We start from the raw sequence: 14,368 nt of genomic DNA on the forward strand, positions 1-14,368 counted from the left end.
CACCCATAATTACAAAAAAAGCAAACTTTTTGGCTATTCTGTCACACTCAGTTACAATACGGTTATTATTTTGAAATACCAACCTGAAATAATTATTGTCTGTTGAATCAGAGTGGATGATACCTACTTGCAGTGAAATCACTCCTACAATGAAAAATATGCTACATGCAATTTGCTTACTTCAGAGGTCATTTTTTTAAATTTCCTATTATTCACACAGTAGTATAAGTTTTACTGACGCTTAAAATATAAAACTTCCTGGCAGATTAAAACTGTGTGCTGGGCCGAGACTCGAACTCGGAACCTTTGCCTTTCGCAGGCAAGTGCTCTACCAGCTGAGCTACCCAAGCATGGCTCACACCTCATCCTCACAGCTTTACTTCTGCCAGTACGGGGCGTGAGTCGTGCTTGGCTAGCTCAGTTGGCAGAGCACTTGCCTGCGAAAGGCAAAGGTCCCGAGTTCGAGTCTCGGCCTGGCACACAGTTTTAATCTGCCAGGAAGTTTCATATCAGAGCACACTTCACTGCAGAGTGAAAATCTCATTCTGCTTAAAATATAGTTTGTTATGCTGAAGATTTTTTATTTTGCAGGTGTGGTGTCACCGCCAGACACCACACTTGCTAGGTGGTAGCTTAAATCGGCCGCGGTCCTTTTAGTACATGTCGGACCCGCGTGTCGCCACTGTGTGATCGCAGACCGAGCGCCACCACAAGGCAGGTCTCGAGATACGGACTAGCACTCGCCCCAGTTGTAGGACGACTTTGCTAGCGACTACACTGACTAAGCCTTTCTCTCATTTGCCGAGAGACAGTTAGAATAGCCTTCAGCTAAGTCCATGGCTACGACCTAGCAAGGCGCCATTAGCCTTACATAGTTTGATAGTTATCATATGAAATGTCTCATCCGGAATGCTGTATTCACAACAAGGATAAATAAAAGTTAAGTATTCGAGGAGCTGCATACTTTTCTTATTAGCATTCAATACTTATCCTGTTCCAGAATTCACGCCCGTCTGCGTTAGATAGCTTCCATTTCGGCCTCCTCTATCTACAAGGTGTTGGCACATTTACCAACACATCATTGGCAACGAGGGAAACGTGTTCTTTCTAATTGCTTACATTTGCTTGTGTCATGGCTTCGCCACAATCTCCAGATGTACTGTCCGAATTTTATCGCTTGCAGAATCAGCAGACGCAGGCGTTATTGGATGCCCTTGGACAGCTCGTCCAGGGTCAACGTGCCATTCAAACCGATGCGGCAGCCGCCGTTTCACCGCTCCCGCAGCCACAACATGCAGTTGCACCACAGTTTCGCAATTTTGATGCACAGCAAGAGACCTGGACCGAGTGGTCACGCCAGTTTGGATTTCATCTCGCCGCCTACAGAATTCAAGGTAACGAGCGGCAGCCTCACTTATTGTCTTGTGTCGGCGTGCAAACGTACCGTGTGATAGTGAAATTGTTTCCCCGACGCGACGTAGCAAGTCTGTCCTACGAAGAAATTTTGTCGGCATTGGACGCCTATTTCAAAGAAACAGTTAATGTAGTTGCAAAAAGGTATACTTTCTTTCGTACAAAACGTACGGCCGGTCAAACTAATAGGGAGTGGGTTGCAACATTGCAAGGCCTTACAAGGGATTGTGCGTTTGAATGTGACTGAGGCCTTCCTTATTCAGATACTATGGTACGTGATGCAATTGCACAGAACGTTTCTGATGTTCGCATACGGGAACAGATTTTGAAACTAGTTAATCCCTCCCTTCAACAAGTGATAGACATATTGGATAGACAAGACACACTTGACTTTGCTCAGGAATCATTTGAAACTTCGCCAGCTGTGTGTCGCATTAACCGGCCCGCCGGGCGCGCTGCAAGGAACTGTAAACAGCCTTCGCGCACGTCCGCACAACCAGGTGTGCCGCGCCAGCACACAAATGCAGTGAAATCATGCCCGCGGTGTGCAACTAGACATTCGCGTTAAAATTGCCCGTCACGTCAAGCTATTTGCTTTTTCTGTAATAGGAAAGGACATGTTCAAAGTGTTTGCCAGAAAAAGCTCCGATCCGACAATCACAACCATTCCAGGCCCTTTGCTTCGCGCCGGAATCGAACCAAGGACACTCAGGCTCGTGGACCTTCGCCCATGGACATTCATGTCATTAATTCCACTTCGTCCAGTGCCACTGTCTCTAATTGTGACTGTGTTCGTCCCACAAATACTGTGCGTCGACGTCGCCGGAAATCACGTCAATTAGCAAGTGATTCTGTACAAGTGTCTGTTCAAATTGCACACAACAGTCGCTCTTGTCGTCAGCAGGACAATAAACTTTTTGTAGATCTGGACTTTAATGGCACGGTCATACCATTCCAGCTCGATACTGGAGCTGCAGTTTCATTGCTCAATCACGACACGTACAATCAACTGGGCAAACCTCCGTTGCGTGCCGCAACTGTTAAGCTCACTACATATTCAGGACAGCAGATACCTGTGTTAGGACAGTGCACTCTTCTTGCAACATACAAGGGACAAACAAAACTTGTGTCATTTTACGTTCTTCGTTCTTCTACTGCAGTGAACTTGTTTGGTTTAGATTTATTTCAGTTGTTTAACATGTCTATTGTAAATCAGTGAATCAGACTGTGCCTTCAGACAGTGTTTCTCAGCTGTGTGAAGAATTTGCAGACATTTTTGCTCCGGGCTTAGGTTGCGCTAAAAACTATGAAGCACATTTGGAACTGAAAGTCAACGCGCAACCGAAATTTTTCAGAGCGCGCAATGTTCCTCACGCATTGCGTGATGAGGTCGCAAGAACTTTACACGATTTAGAATCGCAGGGTGTAACTGAACGTGTGCAAGCTTCTCTCTGGGCCTCACCCTTAGTAATTTTGCCAAAACCTTCCGGAAAACTGAGACTTTGTGTGGACTTCAAGGCAACAGTGAATCCACAACTCGTGATTGCAACTTTTCCCTTGCCCCGCCCGGAAGATCTTTTTGATAAACTGTGCCCGGGTCGATACTTTTCCAAGTTGGACCTAGCAGATGCGTACTTGCAAATCCCAGTGGACGCCGAATCCCAGCGCGGCTTGGTGTTTAACACGCATCTTGGTTTGTACCGCTTCAAAAGACTGCCATTCGGGTGTGCATCCGCCCCTGCATTGTTTCAGCAATATTTACAAACTATTTGTGCGTCGGTCCCTACTGCTGCGAACTATCTGGACGATATTGTGATATCCGGAAAGACGGCAGACGAGCATTTAGCACACCTACGAACATTATTTCAGGTATTGCGCCAACATGGTCTTCGCTTGCGGAAGGACAAATGTGTGTTTTTTGCTCGTGACTTACCATACCTGGGACATGTCATCAATTCCCAAGGCATACATCCGAGTCCAGAGCACCTCCGTGCCATACAAGAATTGCCTTCGCCACAAAATGTGAAGCAGCTACAGAGTGTGTTGGGTAAAATTAACTATTATCATTGCTTTCTGCGCAATGCCTCTTCCATTTCAGCTCCGCTTCATCGCTTACGCCGTACAGGTGTTCCGTTCGTCTGGACGACGGAATGCGAACGCGCCTTTCGCCAGTTGAAATCGGCGTTGCTTTCTCATACTTGCCTTACGCCATTCGATCCCCAGAAACCCCTTTTGTTGATGGTAGATGCATCGGATTTCGGGATCGGTGCTGTGCTTGCGCACAAAGTTGGCTCGCATGATCGCCCTATTGCCTTTGCGTCCAAATTGCTCTCATCTGCGCAAAGGAATTATTCACAGATAGAGAAAGAAGCTTTGGCTCTCGTGTTTGGTGTTACTAAGTTTCATGATTTCTTGTATGGTCGTCACTTTACCATCATCACAGACCACAAACCTTTGACGTCGCTTTTCCATCCGAACAAGCCTGTACCTCCGCGTACAGCGCAGAAATTCATTCGCTGGTCTATTTTCCTCTCGCAGTACCGCTACGATATCTTGTAACGGTCCACTGCTAAGCACGGAAACGCCGATGCGTTGTCCCGTTTGCCTGTTGCTGAGGATAAAGCATTCGATTCTTCCGAACTTGCTTGCATGTTCATTGATGCGGAAACCGATGAAGTGGTCGAATCGTTTCCGATTGATTTTCGTCGTGTAGCTACAGCCACAGTTGCTGACCCTGTCCTTGCTACAGTTCTGCGTTTTGTTGCTACGCAATGGCCTTTGTCAAAGTCTCGGATCGAGGATCCGTTGGTTCGCAGATTTTTTGCTCATAGGGAGAGACTTTTTGTACGACGTGGTGTTTTGTTGTTGCGTTCTGATAATGATCAGTCCAGAGTCGTGGTCCCACGTTCGTTACAGTCCTCTGTTTTACGGCTTCTTCACCAAGGACATCGGGGTATAGTGCGAACGAAGCAACTTGCTCGTCAGCACTGTACTTGGTTCGGAATCGATGCTGCGATTAAGACTATGTGTTCTTCTTGCATGGCGTGTGCCGAACAACAATCCGCACCGCCGCGGAAAGTCTTTGTATGGCCAAAAGCCACTTCCCCTTGGCAACGCTTGCACATCGATTTTGCTGGTCCATTCTGGAATGCTCGATGGTTGGTTCTGGTAGATGCCTTCAGTAATTTTCCTTTTGTTGTCCGGCTGTCTTCCACGACATCCTCTCCCACCATCCAAGCGTTGTCTGCTATCTTTTGCATTGAAGGTCTTCCGCAGACTATTGTTTCCGACAATGGCCCACAATTCATGTCCGCAGAATTTCAGTCATTCTGCCAGGCCAATGGTATTCAAAATCTGACATCCGCGCCGTTTTCGTCTCAGTCAAACGGTGCCGCTGAACGATTGGTCCGGACTTTCAAGTCACAGATGTTGAAGTTCAAAGAGTCGCATTCTCGGGAGGATGCGTTGCTGCTCGTTTTGTCTTCGTATCGCTCTCAGCCCCGAGATGGTCGCTCGCCGGCTGAGTTGCTCCACGGTCGTCCTCATCGAACCTTGATGTCTTTGCTGCACCCGCCGCATCAGGTTCCTGTGCAGCGGCAGACTCCTGCTTTTGCTCCAGGCGACGTTGTATTTTATCGCAACTATCGAGGTTCACGGCGTTGGCTCGCAGGGCGCATTCTTCGCTGCCTCGGCCGCGCGATGTATTTGGTTTTGGGGGCCTCTGGTGAGGTGCGTCGGCATCTCAATCAGCTGTGCCTCTGTCGTCGCACGGGTTCTGCCGCTCCCCGTCTGCTTTCAGCGACGGTGCCGTCCGGTCAGCGCCCTGGGGAACCATCTACTGGCTCGCCTCATCCCCAGGTGTTACCGACGATGCCTTCCATTTTGCCCCATGGCGACGCGCCGCCGCAGCCGCTGCCGCCTGTCCTCCAGCAGGCGCAGCCCGCATTCGCCGCTTCGCTGCCGCCGCCAAGCGCCTCCCTGGGTCACGCGCCGCCGATCGCTTCCCGTGCCCAGCTGTCCTTCGCCATGGAACTCTTGCCCGCTCCGGACCACATGGCGTCTTCGCGCGTCGGCTACCCCGCCGCAATGGAGGTCGACCCTTCGGCCCCTCCTGTCTCTTTACGGGCGCATACACCGCATGTTGACGTGCACCCTGGACTAGGTTTTCAGGCGTTTCCTAGCTCCCCTCGGACCGAATGGCCGGGTGCAGGTGGCACAGCCTCGCCTGTTGTTAGGCTCCCCACCTCATCGCATACGTCAACATGGGGTCCTCCCCACGGCGGGCGGCAGCCTTATAACACGACCGTTCGCCGATTTGCGGGGGAGGAATGTGGTGTCACCGCCAGACACCACACTTGCTAGGTGGTAGCTTAAATCGGCCGCGGTCCTTTTAGTACATGTCGGACCCGCGTGTCGCCACTCGCAGACCGAGCGCCACCACAAGGCAGGTCTCGAGATACGGACTAGCACTCGCCCCAGTTGTACGACGACTTTGCTAGCGACTACACTGACTAAGCCTTTCTCTCATTTGCCGAGAGACAGTTAGAATAGCCTTCAGCTAAGTCCATGGCTACGACCTAGCAAGGCGCCATTAGCCTTACATAGTTTGATAGTTATCGTATGAAATGTCTCATCCGGAATGCTGTATTCACAACAAGGATAAATAAAAGTTAAGTATTCGAGGAGCTGCATACTTTTCTTATTAGCATTCAATACTTATCCTGTTCCAGAATTCACGCCCGTTTGCGTTAGATAGCTTCCATTTCGGCCTCCTCTATCTACAAGGTGTTGGCACATTTGCCAACACATCAGCAGGACTGTTTGATATTTGATGTTTAAAACCTCAAGGAACCATGTGCTCTAAAAATTTCTACTCTTATAAAAATTGTTTTGCTGAAACATTGGCCTACACTGATTTAAAGTACTAAGTTCACAGATTACAAAAATGTGTATCACTTTATGTAACATGCAATAATTCAGAAGTTATTTTTTAAAGATTTCTTGCTTACACAAAAGAGAACAATAACAAATACTGCTTAAATTCCATTCCAAAAACATGCAACCTGGTTAATTAATATTTTAAAAAAACGTGCGGATTATTAAAGGATACAACAAAATGTGTATTAATTACATTTATATCTACATCTATACTCTGCAAACCACCGTGAGATGCATGGAAGAGGGCATGTCCCATTTCACCAGTTATTATGGTTTCTTCACGTTCCTTTCATGTATGGAGTGCGAGAAGAAAGAGTGTTTGAATGCCTCTGTGTGTGCAGTAATAATTCTAATCTTATCCACATGATCCCTGTGTGAGTGGTAAGTAGGGGACTGAAGTAAATTCTAGAGTCATCAATTTGAAACTTTGTTAATAGACTTTCTCAGGATAGCTTACATCCATCATCCAATTCAGTTCCTTCAGTATCTCTGTAACACACTCCCATGGATCAAACAAACCTGTGACCATTTGAGCTGCCCTTCTCTCTATATGTTTAATGTCCCCAATTAGTCCAACTTGATATGGGTCCCACATACTGGAGCAATATTCAAGACCCAATCACATGAGTGTTTTTGTAGCAATTTCCTTTGCAGACAGACTGCACTTCCCCATGTTCTATCAATAAACCAAAGTCTATCACCTGATTTACCAATGACTGAGCCTATGTGATATTTCTATTTCATATCCCTACAAAATATTAACAGCCAGGTATTTATGTGAGTTGGCTGATTCCAACAGTGACTCATTGATATAACCACAGAATACTATATTTTTTTTCCATTTTGTAAAGTACAAAATTTTACATTCCTAACATTTAAAGCAAGTTGCCTATCTTTGCACCACTTTGAAATCTTATAAAGATCTGACTGAATATTTATGCAGCTTCTTTCAGACAGCACTTCATTATTGATGACTGCATCATATGCAAAAAGTATGTGGTTATTGTTGATATTGTCTGCAAGGTCACTAATATACAACATGAACAGCAAGGGTTCCAATACACTTCACTGAGGCACACATGAAGTTACTTCAAAATCTCACGACAATGCTCCATCCAAGATAATACGCTGTGTCCTCAGTCCAATCATAAATTTCACTTGGTGCTCCATATGATTGTAATTTTGACAATAAGTGTAGGTGTGGTACTGAGTTAAATGCTTTTCGAAAATCAAGAAATACTACCTCTACCTGGTTGCCTTGACCCAAAGCTTTCAGTATGCCGTGTGAGAAAAGTGCGAGATGGGCACATGATCAACATTTTCAGAATCCAGGCTGGTTGAGATTGAGGAGATCATTCTGTTCAAGATACCTCATTATGTTTGAGTTCAGAATATGTTCTAAAGTTCTAGAACAGATCGACATCAAGGATACTGGATGGTAGTTTTGTGGATCAATTCTACTAGACCTGTGGTTTTTCCCAAGAAATGGGCACAGTTTTTTGTTTGAGAGATCAGTGATAGATTATAGTTAGAACAGGGGCTAAATCAGCTGCATATTCAATATAGAATCTGACAGGGATTCCATTGGGCCTTGGAGCTCTGTTCAATTTTAACGATTTCAGCTGTTTCTCAAAACCACCGACACTAATACTTATTCTGTTCATCTTTTCAGTGATATGAGGATTAAATTGCGGCAATTCTCCTGGCTTTTCCTTGGTAAAGGAACATTTGAAAATCGATTTAAGTATTCCAGCTTTTGCTTTCCTACCCTCAATTTCAGTTCCAGTCTCATTTTCTAGGGACTGGGCACTAACTTTGGTGCCACTAACAGCCTTTACATACAATCAGAATTAATTTGGGTTTTGTGGAATATCTTTTGACAATATTCTGCTACAGTAGTCATTGAAGGCATCACACATTGCTCTCTTGAAAGCCAAACAGGTTTCATTCAGCATCTCTCTATCTATAGCCCTTTGCTTTGTCCTACACTTACTGTGCAGCAATCTCTGTTCCTTTGGAGGTTTCTTTACAGTTACTGTAAACCATGGAGGTTCCCTCTCATTATGAACTATTTCACTGGGTACTATCTATCCAGAGGATGACCAATTATTCTTTTAAATTTGAGTCATGGTCCTCTACATGCTTCTGCCCTGTGCTGAAAGTTTTAAGTTCCTCACTGAGATATGATGCTACTGAGTTTTCATCTAGTTTACTGAACATATACATCTTTCTGCTTGTTTTAGCTGTCAGGTCTTTTTCTTGCCATTAGATCCAATATATTTCCAACAAGGGTGGGGTTCCTAACTGCATGTTCTAGACAGTTTTCGGAGATGGAATGTAGTCATATTTCATGGGATGTCATCATGCCCGCCACTAACCGAATTGTTATTCTCTCAACTGATTGATTACAGTATGATTGGGGAACTTATGTATGTGTCATCAACCAAAATTACATCAGTGTGTACTGACCATATTAATTATATGCACATTCAACATAATTTTCAATGTGTGTCTCCATATCCTTGTACTTTACAGTCACCCTGTATGGGTGAATACAATGTGTGTATATATAAATATCACAAACATACATCGCCCAATCGCCCATGCGCACCCCCCCCCCCCCCCCTCCCCGGCACAAAACACACACACACACACACACACACACACACACAGACAGAGGATGACCGTGTAAATAGAAGGATACGGAAGACAATAAGCAAATCAAATGACATGCAGATATAAGGAATAAGGACTGGCCTACAAATAAGCATATAGTATTGTATGATGAACGTAATCTATATGTTGGTTTCAGAGTAAGCACATGAAAATGCCCAATCGCTGATAGTGAGAAAATAAATAACTGTCATCATAATATAGCAAAGGTGAAACATGGAAGTGTCTTTGTATGAAATGTGCACATTTGCTACGCTGCTCCTGTCCCCAGCAACTCTAAATGTGTTTACATGCGCCACCTGCCGACACCTGTGTGCTGCATGTTGGAACAGTTGTTTAAATACAAAGTTTGGTGCATGATTCAAAGATTGGCGACAAGAAAACAATGCAGAAGCAGAGTTCTATGTGATAACTATTACAGTGTGTACAAGAAAGAAAAACTTAATAAAATATCATAATGCCCTCTAAGTAATGAATGTGCAGTTAAAATCATGTAACATTCCTATGAAGTGAATACTACTAATAAAAAGGTTTCACTACACAACTGAATAAAACACGACCAGTTAGAGGCCTAGAGCTACGAACAAAAAATGCACGTGTGTAACGTAAAACTGTCACAAACTCAATTAGGAAACATTGTAAGATGACCCAAAAATATGTTGAAATGAAGAAAAAGCTTTATAATGTATTAATAAAATGAAGAATTTCATGCTCTACAAGTTCTCAAGGCCAGCAATATTTTTCCAGTGTGGAAGGTTGAAAACAGAGCTTTGTTTCCTTTGCAAGGTGTGTGTCATGATGTGAACAGAACTGAATCACTTGAAAACAGCGATAGAAGAAAAAGGGAGGAAATAGCAACAATGGGACAGGAAAGCAAAACGTTATATAGTGAGCACAATTGACAAAAGGCTAAAGCCACATGTGTTATGCTGTGAAACTTTCAAGGTTACGTACGACAAACTTGAAGAAATATATGAAAGAGACATGTCTCAACAAACTTAGCAGTCACTTCAAGAATTTTACTGTTCCAAATATGATAAAGCTAGAGTCATGTTTAGTAATATAAGTACTCTACAGAATGTAGCATTTGGACTAAACTGTCCCCATTCAATAAAAATGTCTGGCTCTATGTTCATGCCCACGACACTGTGTATTTTGCAAGAAAAATAATCACGGACAAAGGGATTGGTACTCTAAAACAAAAATAAAATTCAAGAACCAAAAACGAGACTTTTCAAGTTCTGTCGTCACTGGAAAATGAAAACCACACAAAGGAAGACTGTTATTTTAAGGACAAAAACAACACAAACATAACAGTTTTCAGCTAAGAAAAAGTATCAAAACAGATTCAGTCACTGATGAACACAAGGAAGAAGACATCACTCATGGAAACAAAAAGAAAACTGTAATAACTTCAAGTTGAACAAATATATTTCAAGGAAGATGCAATACATGAAAGTCACAGATCAAATAAACAGAGTAAGACGTGTGTACACCTTAACAGTCAAATCATAACTGAGTCCAAGTCTAGCGGCCACTGGCTGGCTGGCCGCTTAGGTGGCGCTGCTGCTGCATAGCTGGCAGACAGCACCGCATGTAGAGGATGCGCGTAACTGTGCGGCGGCACTTTGAAAGATCGGCGAGTCACAACAAAGACACATCTAAAGAGAAGAAGAAAGAAGTCAACACTAAAGTTGAGAAGAGATAAGTTATGAATGAACAGAACAAGAAAGAAGGAATAAATAAAAGGAAAGAAAGAAAGAAAGAAAGCAGTAAGGCTGATACTGTATTTATTGCATGTGAATGCAACAAAGAAAGAAGAAATGGTCAGGGTTTGTTGATAGTGTATGTGCAGGACATGTGTACTGAAATGGGAAAGTTAACAAACCTGGAGCACTACGACAGCGTTGTAAAAGTTGCGAAACAATGTGGGTTAATGAAGACAGTAGCAACAGGACATTTTGTGGATGGAAACTGTATTCTCACAGATATTCTGTTCATTCCAGAACAGAGTGTAAATCTGATGACTGTGAAAGCTATTACTGAAAAAGACTGCGCAGTTGTGTTTAACGTATGTTTTGGCTGATTTTTAAAATAAAATGCTCAGTTTAGGACCATAAACAAGAAATTGATTAGATGTAGTGACAATTAAATCAGAAATACATCTGCTTCTGACAAGAAGAAGAAAAATATGAACAGCATAAGAGGCTGTGTTATCCATGCACAGGTTCAGTTAGCACAAAATTCCTTTTCTACTGTGAAGAAAGACCAACAATATCATTAAAATAATACAAACTGATGTATGTGGAGAGGTAAAATGGTTCAAATGGCTCTGAGCACTATACGACTTAACTTCTGAGGTCATTAGTCGCCTAGAACTTAGAACTAATTAAACCTAACTAACCTAAGGACATCACACACATCCATGCCCGAGGCAGGATTCGAACCTGTGACCATAGCGGTCGCTCGGCTTCAGACTGTAGCGCCTAGAACCGCACGGCCACTCCGGCCGGCTGTGGAGAGGTAAATTCCCCAACATTTAATGGATGCAGATATTACATAACCATTAGATGATTTCACTCAATTTCTTTTAGCCTGTTTTTTTATGATGTGCAGTCAAAGGTTGGAACAATCCTTTTGTGTTGGAAAAGTAAAAATTAGTTCAATCTGAAAGATTCAAAAAGAAGACGTGATAAAGAATAGTCATGAATTTAAGAATAGGTGTGAAGGCAAAGGAACTGTGATAGACTATAGTATTGCCTACAGCCCTTAGCTTAATAGGAAAGCAGAGGGGCTAAACCTGACAATAATGAACAACACAGCAAGAGCTATGATAAGCCCAATTATCAATCAAAATCATGATACACTGGCAGAAAAAGTGATCTGGGAGAACATTAGATCTGTCAATACTTCAAACTTTTAGTCAAGAATTTTTCTAAAAATCTAGGACATCCGAAGAAACTAGATGAAAGAAATAACCCACAAATGTCTGTTGGCTGTTCTCCAAATATCTACAGACAGTTAATGCAGAAGGAAGAAATAGTGTTGTTGTTGTTGTTGTTGTTGTTGTTATTGTTGTGTCAAGAGAAGTTGAATTTGAACAAAAATGACAAAAGACACTAAAGAAAAATCTTGTTATCAGCAAAGAAAATGATGCTACCAACTGAATAAATTAAATTCAACATTATGAAAATGAAGAAGACAATCAAAGTGGATGAGGAAGCAATGAAGAAAAAATAAAATACAGTTTTAGGGATACAGCCAATGTGAAGAAATTTTTAAGCTATGGAGATTGTGAAACATTACTTTCACCTAGAGAATGTATCAATGATCCAGATAAACAAAACTGGCTGAAGGCAATTGAAGAAGAAAAAGTATCATTTGAATGGAATGATACATGGAAGTTGGTGAAGCAAAAGGAATCTTTAAAGAACAACAAGATAGTCGATAAGAGGACAGGCTGGTTGTCAGAGGCTGTCAACTAGAAATGGATACAAATTTCAAGAACTTATTCAGACCAGTGGCAGATGTCCTTTCACTGTGAACGGACTTAGGCAAGCCTCATTCAGATGGAATAAAATGCTGACAGATTTCTTAAAACCTGATGGGCTAATTCAGCTGATTTCACATCCATGCATACTTGAACATGAAACTCAAGAAATGTACATGGCTACACATATTGATGAAGGAATCATTGGAAAAGAGTTGGAGAAAACTGAAAACATGCTGAAGAAATTTAAGAAGAACTTTGAAATGTCTAAGGCAGAAAATCCAGATATTTACACTCGACAGCACAAAATGTGGGTCACCCCTGAATTCCAATGTGTAGGCTGCATCTGACTATACGCAACCAACAGGGCATAGCTGAGTTGCAGGTCATCTAAATCCTCTGCAGTACAGTCGTTTGACTATACACAATGGGTAACACAAGAGGCTACTAGAGAACACTACTCTTTATGGCAGTCAGTCCAGATGTAAACCAAACCAATATCATCATACAACAAATATTAGAAAAAACATTATTGGGACAGTCCTTAACACTTGTAAATTAAACTTCATTACAATAGTCTTATCACATGACATTGCATGTCAAGTTGTTGTCCGTGACCCGAATTTGAATCCACTGTTAACCAGAGCTTGCATTCCTGATCAAGACTCGCCTCGACATAAATAGATGTAAAATATCAAAGTGTTCACCACTATGAGTTTACAAGGCCGACTGTCTGAAACTGGAAATAAATGACAATTTGTTCAGCACTGCATCGGCAACCCCATTAAGCTTATATTGCCCCTGAGAAGTAACCAAGAAATTATGTAATAATAAAGCGGAACATACAAATGTGAAACGCCTGAAGTAAAGTTGTAGTGATGGACGGGGAGTAGACCCCAGTACCTATATGAATTGTTAACTAATCACAATCAGATATCAGATATTAAAGGTGTTCACCAACAGCACGAAATTGGAACCTGAAACAACAATATAAATGTTTTTTACCTGGCAGGGACTCAAAACTGGTAAATTTTGATACTGTCTTACAGCTATGAATAGACATGAAATATTTACTGTTTCTTCACCAGTAGTGAGATGCGCACATGTTCACCTAGAGGCAATGCAATGAATAATTCTGTGCTGCATGGGACTTTGCACATGTTCAGCTAGAGGTAATGTAACAAATAGTTCTGTGCTGCCTGTGACTCCAACCCAGTGTGCAGCAACACTGTTGACCCCAAACAAACAGATATCAACTATCAAATTCCCTTTTCCTATTAGTTAGGATCACACCTTTTGTAGAGATCTGGAGGAGTTTGGCATCATGAGGAAACAACGAAATGATGGGACAATATCATACTTAAGGGTTCAAATCCAGAGAAAAATTAGAATCGGAGCTCAAATCCCAGTCCAGTGCCAATATTTTCATAATCTCAAGGTCACTTAAAGTAAGAAATGAAGACCTATGACCTTAGATGACAATTGGTTCACAAACTACAACAACATTAATAGTGTAAGAAAGCTTACTAGAGATAGAGTTTCTGCAAGGAGTGACATCTGCCTCTGGTAGCCAAAGGTAATCCAACTCTGTTCCAGTCAGTAGCGAATGGACACATTTTATGTTGATTTGGAACCATGGCACAGTCCAGCATTCTTTACGTGGTATTACTGAAGGTGTAGAGGTTATGTTTGTGGCTGTTAAAAACTGGTACCCGAATGGGAATCAAACCCACATCTTAGCCATTAGAAGCTAGCCTCAGTCCAACCAATCAATTGAATTTCGCATGTGTTAGCATTATGTTTTTGTCACAATGGGATATGCAGCACACAGTATGAGAAGTGTTGACTTCCACT

General features: G+C 42.6%; 1 protein-coding gene across 5 annotated transcripts in view; it reads right to left on the reverse strand.

The window, feature by feature from the left end:
- The window catches only part of LOC126483790 (E3 ubiquitin-protein ligase Topors), a 109,348-nt gene that overhangs the window by 18,812 nt on the left and 76,168 nt on the right, over positions 1 to 14,368 (reverse strand). The window lies entirely within an intron of this gene.

This window comes from Schistocerca serialis, chromosome 6 (assembly GCF_023864345.2).
Source record: "Schistocerca serialis cubense isolate TAMUIC-IGC-003099 chromosome 6, iqSchSeri2.2, whole genome shotgun sequence".
Lineage (NCBI taxonomy): Eukaryota > Metazoa > Arthropoda > Insecta > Orthoptera > Acrididae > Schistocerca > Schistocerca serialis.